The sequence below is a fragment of the Argentina anserina genome, chromosome 2, assembly GCF_933775445.1.
Source record: "Argentina anserina chromosome 2, drPotAnse1.1, whole genome shotgun sequence".
NCBI classification, from domain to species: Eukaryota; Viridiplantae; Streptophyta; class Magnoliopsida; order Rosales; family Rosaceae; genus Argentina; species Argentina anserina.
In genome coordinates, this window is record NC_065873.1 from 2,700,217 (window position 1) to 2,715,043 (window position 14,827).

Genomic DNA, 14,827 nt, shown 5'->3' on the forward strand with positions numbered 1-14,827 from the left:
GTCAGTTTCTTATTAATTCGGGGCTACAACGAATACTATTGCATTCCGGTCCAAGAATTGGTTCCAGGGTGTGGCATATGTTAATCATTAGTGAATTTGAGAATCAAATAAAATTGTTGAACACAGAAAGGCTTTTAAGAACAAATAACTGGTTAGTTCTCAAACTTCTAATAACTCAGACTAACTTTCAAATAGTCACTCCTAATACTATCCAATTTCAAACAATTAGGTCATTTGGCCGTCTGTGGTAATTCCATGGGAGGATCGGTCGGTCTTTTCACTAATCTCTTTGTGGCTAATATATCTTGAAAATTCTCCGGTCAATAAAAAAAACCAATTCAGTCAAACCAAGTAAATTATAATATTATGGTCGGTGCTTGCAGCCATCGCTATCTTGCGGCATAATGACAATGGGTGTTGCGGAGAATGACGCCGACAAGCCCGTAGAGCATTTCCACCGGACGGTTCTCCGTTGGGATTTCCTCTGCATTCTCGACTCCGATGTCGTAATCTCTCTCTCTTCTCTTCTTTCTATCATTCGTATACCATATATACAGAAATTCTCAGCTGCAGACATCCGCACCGTCCGTACTATGCGGATTCGGCGATTCCGGCCACCGGCGACACGCAGCAACGGCGCTGACCAGCACAGACGCACTCCCCTCCTCCCGGCACTTCTGTCTGTGCCGGCCGGAGCTGCATCGCCGACCTACGGCGGCCGAAATCTCAAAATCTCCGTACGGTGCCCAGAAACATGAAATTTCGAGATTTTGGCCGGTAAACGCCGGCGCTGCAGTTCCAACTGGCATAGACAGGAGCACCAGGAGGAGGGGAGTGTGGCTGTGCTGGTCGGCGTCGTCGTTGTTTATATATACAGGGTTTCTCGGCTACGGACGTCCGCACTGTCTATACGGTGCATATTCGGCAATTCCGGCCACCGGCGACGTGCAACGACGACGCCGACCAGCACAACCGCACTCTCCTCCTCCCGGTGCTCCTGTTTGTGCAAGCCGGAATCTCGAAATTTCAAGTTTCTAGGCACCGTGAGGAGATTTCAAGATTCCGGCCGTCGTAGGCCGGCGCTGTAGCTTCAGCCGGTACATGCAGAAATGCCAGGAGGAGGGGAGTGAGGCTGTGCTGGTCGGCGCCGTCGTCGCGCGTCGTCGGTGGCCGGAATTACCGAATCTGCACCGTACAGATGATGCAGACGTCCGCAGGTGAGAATTTATATATATATATATATATATATATATATATATATATGACTGTTGATCAACCTTTTGAATGTGATAACATAAGAGAAATAATAAGAATGGTGATGAAAGTAGTTTGGGGCTTCGAGTGTCAAGGACAGTTACACCGACGTTGATGACTACATCTCCACATACGAGCCTCTTGTTTTCCAAGAAGTCCAAGCTCTGATTGCTACTTCTGAATATGATGAGACCTAGGGTGTGGGAGGAGCAGGCAAGATAACATTTGTGGAGGAATGCGAAGAAGACGGTCGTCAAGAAATGTGAGTCTGTCAAGGAAATCCTTACTCTATATATGTGTAAGTGATTTTAGGATGTATTTTAAATCTTATGCTCTAGTTACACATACACATGAATTCTACAAAAAAGAAAAATTAGGCAAGGCTTTTTTTTTTAATATAAATTTGATTTTTGGATGACTTGCTCATTTGAAGCCATTGAATACTACAGGTTCTATAGCAGAATTATGCATTTGCAGTGGTGGAAAGTCCACCAAGAAATGGGTTTATGATGCTTAGACTGTATTTAGCTGGAGAAGTCAGAGATTTGGATACAGAAGCAAGGCTTGCAAAAGTACGGTCATTGGTCACTTCTAATTGCGAAGGAGACAGGCTTTTTAACATTACAAAGGTAATACCACTTAGTTTATCACATTTCTGTTGCCATAAACATTACATAATCTTGTTGATTTCTCTTTCTATAATGTACATTTTTAAATACTAATTCGTGTGTTCTAATATTCCCCCCATTATGGATTATTTTATTAAAGAGAAATATATGCAATAAAAGATTCTTTACTTCTTAGAAGTGAATTTAACCTTTATATGCTTGTTTGGATACTTTCAACAATGACTTCCACTATACAGACAAGAACAATACAACACGGGACTGTATAAATATTCGATAAATCAATGATCACATGATATCAATGCTATTCCTTTGGGAGAGGGTTCACTTTTGGCGAAACTTCCTCAGGATTCAGAAATAGTTTATCCATGCTATTCCTTGTCATTGAAATGCTTATGTGGCATAGTCTATAAAAATGTCTACTGTTTTACTGTTTGATGCTATTTTTTAGATGCAGCCTAGAACATCTAGCTGTACATTTAATGGACTTCTTCTCCGGGATGTTCCTTGTTGAATGTTTAATAGAAGTTTATTTCTTATATCTATGAAAAAGAGATTGGAGTGACTTCAGTGCAATAAACATGTTTCAGATTTGCAGTTTATCAACTATTGCTCGTGATCATGTCAAAAAAAAAAACTATTGCTCGTGAATATATAGCTTTGCTGTCAATTGGTTTTCTTGAGGGAAAGTTTAGGGATTTGATGATACTTGCACCTTCCAAGATAAATGATGATGCGGAAGCCCAAGCCTTGAAAGTTTCTCGACCTCTTGAGAAATATATAAAAGACAACCTTAATGAATCTTTACAAGAAGCCATACAAGTATGTCTAGGGGTGGGCACGGGACTAAATGAGACGGTATGAGGCTAATCCCACGTCCAGTCTCACTCATTAAGTTCGGAACGGAATCAGGACGAGATTTGTGTTTTTAAAAGTTCGTCACACCCGGTATCAATCCCGTCGGGATCGAAATCGGGCCGGACATATCCCACTTTCTCGGACTTTAAATAATAAATACTTAATTTACTATTAATAAAATTTTAGTACCAATTATTGTAATAGAAGAAACATATATATTGTTCCAAATATCCTTTATCATCTACTTCGATACCATGAGTTTAATTATTATAAAATTAAATTAATCATTCAAATTATAGCGTTATAGATATTGCACGTAAAAATTCTAGTGTTATCATACAAGAGAAACATATATAAGTATATATTGTATATAAGATTATATAGGTTTCGATTGCTAAGTTCATAGAAATTTGTAATATACAAATCGTCTTTATTTATATCATATAACTCAAACTATATATTAAGAAGAAAATTAACCGGGACTTGTTTATCTTTAGGAAATGAACCAAGGTCCAAGATTCATTCTTTGAAGTTAGTCATTTCCTTATCAAATGCATCTAAGATGTTCTCACAAATTATAAATGTATGATGATGATGAAATATTTAATGGTTACAATTTAAATAAAATTTAAAGCGGGACGGGACGGAACGAAGCGGGATAGAAATTATTCGTCCCACGTCTCGTCCCACTATTATGAAACGGGACGGGACTGACGTTTTTAGACTTCTGTCACGTCTCATCCCTATGAATTTCGGGACGGGATCGAGATTTCGGCTTTTTATGCCCACTCCTAGGTATGTCACTACTAAAAGTATCCATGTTTCTATTTTATGTACAATTTCTATGTCACGACCCCGAATTTCGAATGATAAAAATTCGAATTCGAAGCCATGAAAACTCTAAAACAATCTCAATAAATCGAAATCATCTTATAGTCACAGCGTATCGTTACTGAGTTCATAGTACAACTTAGTCAAATTGAGTATTATAAAACTAATTTATAATGCACGCATTATATCAAATAGAATGTAAAATCCTCTCAATCCTCACCACAAAATAAAATAAGGAAACTTCGAAATCTTTAGAGTGATCTTTCAATTCTGCTAATCCACACCTGCAGAACTATCTCATACACCATCGAGTAGGTGCACCAGGATTGTAAACAACAAACCCGGTAAGCTTTGCAGCTCGTATGAGTAAAACAACAATATAACTCGCATATAAATACAAAATAAATATACTGAAAACATTTAATTATAAATGTACTCATGAGTCATAGGACGGCCCATCTGGTTGTCCAATAATATCTAAAAATATAAGTGCTCATGAGAAATCGGGCAACCCATCTGTTTACCCAATTACATGTATAATACGGGTACTCATGAGACCCAGGTACTCGTCTGTTACCTCTCATGCCAGTACACCGATAGACAGACTAGATCTCTAACTGAATCGTAACCGTCGCTCGGCCAAGGCTAGGTTCCGACATGCCAACACGTCCGAAGACAGGTCTAAAGACAGAAAAACGTTTTAACATAACTCAAGTTAAAACCACGTACAATACATTCCTCACATGTTATTGTACAAAAAGACAAGTGATTCATGCTTAAATAAAATAAATATCAGTGCGATAATAAACTCAGTTGGAAATAGAAATGTGATAGTATATAATATAGCAACTCATATATGTGTATTGATTTTACCATTAATACACATACACAATCCACTATACCATATACATATTATAGATCGATCTTTTAAAATAAAGTGTAACTATGAATCACCACCAAGGGTAGACTCATCATAGTGAGATTTACTCACCTGTTTTCATAAGCGTAATTTCCACAATACCAAAAGCAAATCCTTACTCGTTTTGTCGATCACTTAGATTGGATAAGAAGTGATTAGAAACGTTATGTAAAACCTCAAATGCCGAATCAGTTCTACTGTTACTAATCAGCAATTTACGGTGTTTACGTAATAACTGTTCACGTATTACTGTTCATATAAGTATTGTTTACGTATTACTTTTCATATACGTATTGTTTACGTATTATTTTTCATATACGTACTGTTTACGTATTACTTTTCATGTGCGTACTATTCCATCGTAAATACTGTTTCAGTAAATACTAATTACCGATTTACCTTTCAGAAAATTACTTTTACAATTACTACACGTAAATTATTTTTATATTTTTACTGTACATAATTTGTTTTTACATTTACCGTACAAAAATCACTTTTTACAAAAAGTTATAGTTCAGAAATTACGGTTCACGCGCCGCCCACAATGGCAGCGTGTGGGGCCCATGCGCCGATTCCAAAATCGGCGCGTAGCTCGCCCACCGCCGCCCAACACCCTTCCTTTTCTTCCCCTCTACCTTCCCACGGCCTAAGGCCGCCTACTGCCCCCTTCACACTCCCTCACGTTCCGCCTAAGGCGGCGGTACTCTCCCTTTCTCCTCCTCCTCCTCCGATTTCACCACAATTCCTCCACCAATCTTTCCAAACTTCAAACAATCACTCATATCAATCAATTAAATGCATTTCCATACCTATGTGAAGCCCTAGGACGGCCGTGAGTCGCCGGAAGAGCTCAAGATGCCGGCGGGGTAGATTTTTCAAGGAGGATGTGATGCGGCTTGATTCGAGTTCCAATTCAATCGCAGAAGGCGTCTGAGGGTGAGGAGCGGTGAAGAGGGATGATCGCCAAGTGCTTGCGTCGTTTGAGGCGGAGCTTGGATGGCGGAGGAAGACTCAAGGGCCTCGGGTTGTCGCGCGAGCTTCACGGCGGAGAGGGAGGTCGCGTCTTGCTCGGGGTTTGATGCGGTCGAGCTTGCGGTGGTCGTGGAGATCGCCAACGAAGGTGAGGGGGAGAGAGGGAGAATCAGGGATAAAGAGAGAAGATATGCGGGGGAGAGGAGAGAGAATTAGGGTTTCTGAAATTGGAAACCCTAGCCCTTAATAATTATTTTTATACCATTTTCTAAAATCGGAAACTAACTTCATTCGCTAATAATTTTCACTTACGACGTCCGATTAGAACGCGTGATGTGTCCACGAAATCGTATCAACGAGCTCTATAACTTTCGTGAAGGAAGTTTTCGGAAACGAGCGACAGAGTAAAAGTCGACTCCTGCGTCACAGAAACGTAACGTTTTTCCAATTTTAGATTTTCGATGATGGTTCCGTTTTCGATTCGACCTCGTCGTGAAGCGAGAAAAATGGGATTTATTAAATTTACCAAGTTCATAAATTTCTAAGAATTATACAAATTGAACCCGAAAATCGGGTTATTACATTTATTTTCTGACTTGGGATTTCAATTTCGCCAAGTAATTTATTGCTCCTTTGTAATCCACTGCTGGGTAGATTTTTGGTTTCTTTTGGAAATTTTACATATTACTAAAAAATTCTCGTGGAAGCTTGGTTACTGTGTATAAAAAATCATACAAGTATTCTCTAAAATAACATTGATTAACATTCTGTTTGAGGTGCATTTTGCAATCCACTGAACATAGAATCACAAATCAATTGTGTAATAGATCAATAGTAGTAAATTGAGGAGAAACTTAAAAGTAAACTTGAGCCCAGCGTTTCATTAAATTGTTGTTTTCTTGTCTTGTGTCAGCATTATCTTTATTATCTGTTTTACGTAGTGTTTAGATAGAAGGTTCTGAAGTCTAGGAATATTTCTTGTGGGTAGTTGAGTCTGGGTTTTTTTGTTTTTTGAAAGGGGAGTCTAGGTTATTTAAAGGGCTGTAGCTGTTGTAAATTTTTAGTTTTTGGAAGTTCAGTATAAACAGCTTATTCACGCCTAGCTAAAGGGTTCCAGATTTTATCCCCTTTTAGCTATTCTTACTTACTCTCCAGTCTAGATACTATTAAGGGTCTGCATCAACAATGTTCCGCAATATTAAGGAATAAGGGAAGAGTGAAGACACTTTTGGTGGCGTAGCATTCAAATCAATTTAACTGTTGAAAGACGTGATTTAGCCTCGGTTCATTTGCAACATTTGAGATATACAATTAAGTTGGTCATAGAGTTCTGTACTGAAAAGAGTTGCGTGATAAAAAAATCAGCACAACGTAAATTGTTTGCTTGAATGCCTGGCCCTATGCTTTTATAAATTTGGTCATTGAGTCCTAACTCGGCAGTCTCTATCAGATAAAGCAAAACTGAACACTTCAATTTCCATGGATGTTTACTTGTTTAGTAATCCAATAAGCAGTTATTATGTCAAATTTGTGCATAATCTATTCTTAAAATAAATAAATAAAACTAAAAAATTGTGCTTAATGTGAAGCTGACCTTTATTTATTTGTTATTCTTTGTTCGGACAAAGTTTGAGAATTTGAATATCTGCTTGAAGTCTACATTACAGTTTATACTTCATGGATTTATTTCCAGTTCTTTATGATTGTGCTTCAAATGATGTATGCGTGCTATGCTCAGGTGTGCGGGAGGAAAGTGACTGTTCCTATAATCCAAAAATTGTGTGGATTGGGGTTAAACCACACCGATGTGTGTTCATTGATGAGCAGGTAGGTTATCAGTTTCTAATAATGACCGCTCTCCAAAATTATTCATTTATAGAGGTTTTACGGTATCTATTAGTAATTACTTTTCTCAAGCAAGCTCGCATTTGTTATTGCAATTTCATATCCTTATGGAATATCTCATGTCAACTTGTCAAGGATTTCACATCCACATACAGATAATTCAAGATGCCCATGGGACCTGGGCTGCATTGTTAAAGTAATAAGTCATAATTGTGACATTCATGTATAATGTTTGTGGAAAAAATTCGGGAAAGTGTACACGTGTTGCTTGAAATTAAACAAAAATGTCCTGATGCAGGTAGAAAGAGATAAAAGAACTATGGGGGGTGCTAAACAAGCTGGAGATGATTATGCAGTCAAATCTACTATTTTGGAGGAAGCTGTAATTGTAAGTTACATTAACCTTTTAATATAAACTTATACTATTTACAGCGAGTTTTGTAAGGTTTTTGTTTTGTTTAAGTTGATCTGATTATTTTAGAACTATGTATGAATGACAGGTTTTTCGACCCTCAGTAGCAGTGATCCATCTCAATTCAAATGGGGTCATGGTTTTGATGCTGTTATTATAGATTAAGCTGCACAAGCCGTAAGTTCCTATAATCAATTTTATCTATTTCAAGTTTTCAACACTTCCTAAACGCCCCACCCATCCGCTGATCTCTGTCTCTTATCTTGATATTGTAAAGTAAAATACATATATTTCCTTGTGTATAATATTCAGTAATATGTTGCTTATACCGACACAGAAACATGAATTATAGGAATTTGTTTAATCAACAGCGTAGCCAAAATTTTATTCCGGACAGTCAAAACTTATATATTTTCAATTATAGTAAACAAAATGAACTTCATCAAATAACATAAAATTGGCCAGATCTAAACTTCATCACGTAAAAATTTCGGCAATGCTTCTCTCCTGTTGTGGATTTTATAAATTTTCCAAAACAAGTTTGTCAACGCAAATGTGGTCTATGACTACGTCACGAAACAAGATCAAGTTTCTACCAAGTATGCATTTGACTTTTCCCTTGATTATGTTTTCACATTCAGCATAAATAAATAATTTTTTTGCCTCTATGGTTGAATTTCAGATTATAAATAGCACTATTCGGTTTTATTTTCTAAGCAAAATATGGTGCATGTCTAATTCTAGGTGTATACTAATAATTTTTTGCTCGAGTCTCTGACATCTAGTGCATGTCATGGTTATATATTTAGGTTGAGCCAACGACCCTCCTTCCACTGGAAAATCAATCCAAACAAGTATTTCTGGTAATGGTATTTCTTATTAATTAATTCCAGTTTCTGTTTTCAGTTCTTTTCATCTTTTGAGTTGTTTCACATTTAGATAGATCATGACCCCCTTAAACTTCCTGCTACCGTGAGTCCGTGAAGTCTTATGTTGCTAAGGAATTTGGGCAAAACCACAGTATTCAAAAATTTCTTTAATTGTTTTATTAATTAGTTGATTTAGTGGTCTGATAGCTATTTCCTAATTGCAGGTATGAGACAAGTATGTTTGAGAGATTTCAAAATGCTAAATATCCAATGATCATGCCCAACATGCAGTATCGTATGCATCCAAAGGTTAGGTGAGAGCTTCCATTGAAGTTTATTAAAGATTGATCATTCTCTAAAAAAGTTGAGCCTTTGGAAACTGTGGTACTACACCGTACCAGTGAAATTTCTCATGGTTCCTGAACAAATGAGGGTGAAAAGATTATCCACCTACTATTAGTCTATTACAACCTCTCGACTTCCGTTAGCTTCCACCTGGCAGACATTGGTCCACATTTGGCCTTATGTCTTAATAAGATGAGCTTTGAAGCCACAAAATCACGATATTAATATTAATCTAAGATTTCAGAACTTTGGACATGACACAGGGGGAGTTTGGCCCCGAGTTTTTACCAAATTATAGATTTAAAATCTCAAATAATCTGAATGAGTATTTGGCAAATAGAAATTGTATGTGATTATATGAGGATTTCACACACACCGAGACAAATTCTAAATACTACAAATTGAAGCTTCTGATTCTGGGAGAAAAATTATAATTTGTTTATTACCTTACTACCACACTTTTTTAAACTCACCACACTTTTATACCAATATTCACCAAATACTTCAAGTACTCACAGTTGATTATTCTCACAGCTCAGCTGAAGCTGATTATAAAAAACTCACCTGGAGCCAAACTCGCCAATAGTAATATGAATTAATGAATAAAATGTGACTTAATCCCAATGTTAGAAAAATTCATTACATCTTCTTCTGAAAAGAAGTACAACATCCTTGCTTTGACAATCCTGAAGGTCATAATTCATTTTCGCTTTATAAGCCAAAATACGTAACATCAGAGGACGGCTTGCTATATTAAGTTAGTAAGTATATCTGTAGTCAGTGTTATTTGTTATAAAAACAGTGATATATTGCATATATAATTTAATAGGCTGAATTATAAATAATTATAAATCAGAAACGAAAAACACGAAAAGAAATTCAACCAAAATACCGAACGATTGATGATGGAAGAACTAGTCGAGACGTGTGTAATACCACATTGTCCTTAAGACGTTTACGCATCCTCTACCGGTGCAAGGATGCTTGGCGCTTGTCTCCCAAGATATAACGACTAAACGATTCTAGGAAGTTGCACTACTAACTAGAACCTTCAACGAACTCGAAATGTACATTTTTCTATCACCAGAGACAAGCTAAGAATTTTGAGAGTGGGAGAGGATTGTGTTTCGAATGGAATGATTTTACAATGAAAGGATTGTGGCTATTTATACTGTGAGGATTTGCAATCAGCAATTAATAAGATGACTGTTATAGAAATCAAAAGATCATAACATATAACATATATGAGTTACATATGTTACAAACATTGATTTCAATTCTGTTATAATTCTCCATAACACACAATAACTCAGTTGTTAAAAAAAAGAATTTGAACAGTCAATAGAATTTGAAGAGTCAGAACCGAATTTTCGGAAATGCAAAAAGAATCTGTGTTCCGACCCTCAATTCGGTGTTGCATTCATGTCCGCAGGTCGCACGGGCATACACGAGTTTCCCTTGTGACATAGGATTTCCACCCCCCCCTGCGCGTGCGCGAGAGGGTATAAGGCGGCTTACACACTTTACAATCCATACACAATTCTATATAAAGTCTTTTCAACACTTCTCTTTTCCAATGTGGGCCAAATACATTTCCCTCATTCTAAGTAGCCATCTTTGAGTGACAATTTCTTATTCACCCACAAACCAAATTACACAAACAAACATATGATCTTGTAGCCCTCATTATGGAGAACTCAAATCTATGTTCATCTTTGATTAATTATAAGTTTAACTTAATTAAATTAATCAATTAAAATTTGGTTTTAAATGGTTTTTCCAACCATTTTCCAACAATTCCCCACATGAATGAAATTGGCCACCAAAGACTCGATAGAATTTGGTGATAGATTTCTACGGTTGAAACCTGCATATGATAGGTTGCAAAGGCTCTTTGAACCTTCCCTTATAAAAGTATGCTTACTTTACTAACTAAATAGTAGATGCGATGTCTTTGAACTATTCGTAATTTGTGTAAATGATGACATACTTTACACATGAGTCTCCCTGGTACACTTCGGTTCTCATTTTTGTGCCCATTTTGGCCATAGAACACACGCCTGGTTCTGCAAGTAGTTTGATAAGAGTTATGCCCTCATTAACTCCCCTAGAAGCGGCCCCACTTCTCTCTTGCATAGGTGATATCTTAATTAAGAGTAACGCGCATTACTCTGCTCGATTTCTCGACGCATAAGAATCATTAAAAGTTTTAGCTTAACCTCATCCTTACGGGTATCACTGTTTTTCATCATAGGAATGGACTTGGGGAACTCCCCACAGTGATCCGAACTCATCTCCACAATTTGGTTTTCCCTTTTGAACCTAGATCTTGGGATCTCCAATCAGCTAGGTTGGGTATCCACTGTAGTGATTTTTAATTTCCAATGGGCTTTAGTCCCATTTCCTTCGATGATTTTTCAACTAACTCTATGTTTAACCTTTTGGTTAAAGGATCAACAATATTATCCTTAGACTTTACATAGTCTATAGAGATAACTCCAGTTGAGAGTAGTTGTCTAATGGTATTATGTCTTCGACGAATGTGTCTAGACTTACCATTATACATCGTGCTCTATGCCCTGCTAATTGCAGATTGACTATCACAATGTATACCAATCGCAGGCACAGGTTTTGTCCATCTAGGAATGTCCTCTATGAACTGGCGTAACCAATCTGCTTCCTCCCCACATTTGTCTAGTGCTACAAACTCAGACTCCATTGTGGATCTAGTTATAACTGTTTGTTTTGAGGACTTCCAGGACACGGCTGCACCCCCTAGCGTAAATACATATCCGCTAGTAGACTTTGAGTCTTTCATGTCAGATATCCAGTTCGCATCAGTGAACCCTTCTATAACATCTGGGTATGATGTGTAGTGCAACCCATAGGTACGAGTATACCTTAGGTATTTGAGTACTCTTCCAATCGCTTGCCAATGCATAGCTCCAGGATTACTCGTGTACCTACTTAGCTTATGAACCGCATAAGCTAGATCTGGTCTTGTACAACTTGTTAAGTACATTAGACTCCCAATTATTCTTGAATACTCTAATTGAGAAACACTTTCACCTTTATTCTTGGACAAATGTAAATTCATATCTACAGGAGTTCTGACAATTCCAGAACCTTCCTTGTCAAATTTCCCAAGAATATTGTCCACATAGTGTGTTTGACTCAACACTAGCCCTTTTAATGTTCTCGTAATTTTAATTCCTAAAATGACATCAGCAAGTCTCAAGTCTTTCATGTCAAACTTAAAATTCAACATGTCTTTAGTAGACTTGATCATCTTATCGTTGTTCCCAACGATAAGCATATCATCCACATACAGACATAGAATGATATATCCATTTTCAGTGTCTTTGACATATACACACTTATCACCTTTATTTATTCTAAATCCACTGGTTATCATGGCATTATCAAATTTCTCATGCCATTGTTTTGGTGCTTGTTTTAAGCCATATAATGACTTAACCAATCTGCACACCTTCTTACTCTGAGAAGGAGCAGAAAAACCTTCTAGCTGTTCCATGTAGATTTCTTCTTCTACATCTCCATTTAGGAAAGCCGTCTTTACATCCATTTGGTGTACTTCAAGTTTGCGCAACGCTGCAATTGCAAGTATCATCTGTATGGAGGTTATTCTCGTCACATGAGAATAAGTGTCAAAATAATCCAAACCCTCCTTTTGCCTGTAGCCTTTAATAACAAGTCTAGCCTTGTACTTGTTTATTGACCCATAAGCTTTTAATTTCTTTTTGAAAATCCACTTGGAAGTCAAAGGCTTACACCCAGGTGGCAAATCCACTAATTCCCAAGTGTGATTTTGCATGATGGAATCAACCTCACTTTTGATTGCTTCTTTCCACATAGGACCATCAGTAGAGCTAACTGTCTCTTTGAAGGTACGGGGATCACCTTCAACCATATGACAGGAAGTCAGGTCCATAGGACTTTGCGGTCCTTGCCCTTTTACTTCGTCTAGGTTCAACCTCAGACTCAGATTCGGACTCCGACTCAGATTCTTGATCCTGAGCATCATCAGTTTCAGCTCGGTTGTCTTCACATGCCCGTTTAGAATAATTAAATTCCTCTCTAGACTTCCGTGAAAATACATTTTCAAATAAAGATGCATTTCTCGATTCCATTATCGTATCCTTATGGATTTCAGGAATATTCGAATCGTGGACTAGGAATCGATAAGCCGAACTGTTATGTGCATATCCAATAAAGATGCAATCAACCGTTTTAGGCCCATTCTTCACCTTTTTAGGTTTAGGAATTTCCACTTTTGCCAAACATCCCTAAATTTTTAAGTATTTGTAGGTTGGTTTTCTCCATTTCCATAACTCATATGAAGTTTTCTCTTCTTTCTTTTTGGGCACCTTATTTAAAAGGTAATTTTCCGTGAGAATCGCGTCTCCCCACATTTTGGGTGGCATCCCAGAACTGAGTAGCATAGCATTTATCATATCCTTTAGAGTACGATTTTTGCGTCCTGCTACACCATTGGATTGTGGTGAGTATGGAGCAGTCCTTCGATGTATAATCTCAGTCTTTTATTACCTTACTACCACACTTTTTTAAACTCACCACACTTTTATATCAATATTCACCAAACACTTCAAGTACTCACAGTTGATTATTCTCACAGCTCAGCTGAAGCTGATTATAAAAAACTCACCTGGGCCAAACTCGCCAATAGTAATATGAATTAATGAATAAAATGTGACTTAATCCCAATGTTAGAAAAATTCATTAAATCTTCTTCTGAAAAGAAGTACAACATCCTTGCTTTGACAATCCTGAAGGTCATAATTCATTTTCGCTTTATAAGCCAAAATACGTAACATCAGAGGACAGCTTGCTATATTGAGTTAGTAAGTATATTTGTAGTCAGTGCTATTTGTTATAAAAAAAATAGTGATATATTGCATATATAATTTAATAGGCTGAATTATAAATAATTATAAATCAGAAACGAAAAACACAAAAAGAAATTCAACCAAAATACTGAACGATTGATGATGGAAGAACTAGTCGAGACGTGTGTGATACCACACTGTCCTTAAGACGTTTACGCCTCCTCTACCGGTACAAGGATGCTTGGCGCTTGTCTCCCAGGATATAACGACTAAACGATTCTAGGAAGTTGCACTACTAACTAGAACTTTCAACGAACTCGAAATGTACATTTTTCTATCACCAGAGACAAGCTAAGAATTTTGAGAGTGGGAGAGGATTGTGTTTCGAATGGAATGATTTTACAATGAAAGGATTGTGGCTATTTATACTGTGAGGATTTGCAATCAGCAATTAATAAGATGGCTGTTATAGAAATCAAAAGATCATAACATATAACATATATGAGTTACATATGTTACAAACATTGATTTCAATTCTGTTATAATTCTCTATAACACACAATAACTCAGTTGTTACAAAAGAAGAATTTGAACAGTCAGAACCGAATTTTCGGAAATGCAAAAAGAATTTGCGTTCCGACCCTCAATTCGGTGTTGCATTCGTGTCCGCAGGTCGCACGGGCATATACGAGTTTCCCTTGTGACCTAGGATTTGCATCCCCCCCTGCGCGTGCGCGAGAGGGTATAAGGGGGCTTACACACTTTACAATCCATACACAATAGATTCTATATAAAGTTTTTTCAACACTTCTCTTTTCCAATGTGGGACAAATACATTTCCTTCATTCTAAGTAGCCATCTTTGAGTGACAATTTCTTATTCACCCACAAACCAAATTACACAAACAAACATATGATCTTGTAGCCCTCATTATGGAGAACACAAATCTATGTTCATCTTTGATTAATTATAAGTTTAACTTAATTTAATTAATCAATTAAAATTTGATTTTAAATGATTTTTCCAAC

General features: G+C 37.1%; 1 pseudogene; it reads left to right on the forward strand.

The window, feature by feature from the left end:
- The first annotated feature begins 410 nt into the window (after positions 1-410).
- Positions 411-8,904, forward strand: LOC126782465 (uncharacterized; annotated as a pseudogene).
- Positions 8,905-14,827: the final 5,923 nt, after the last annotated feature.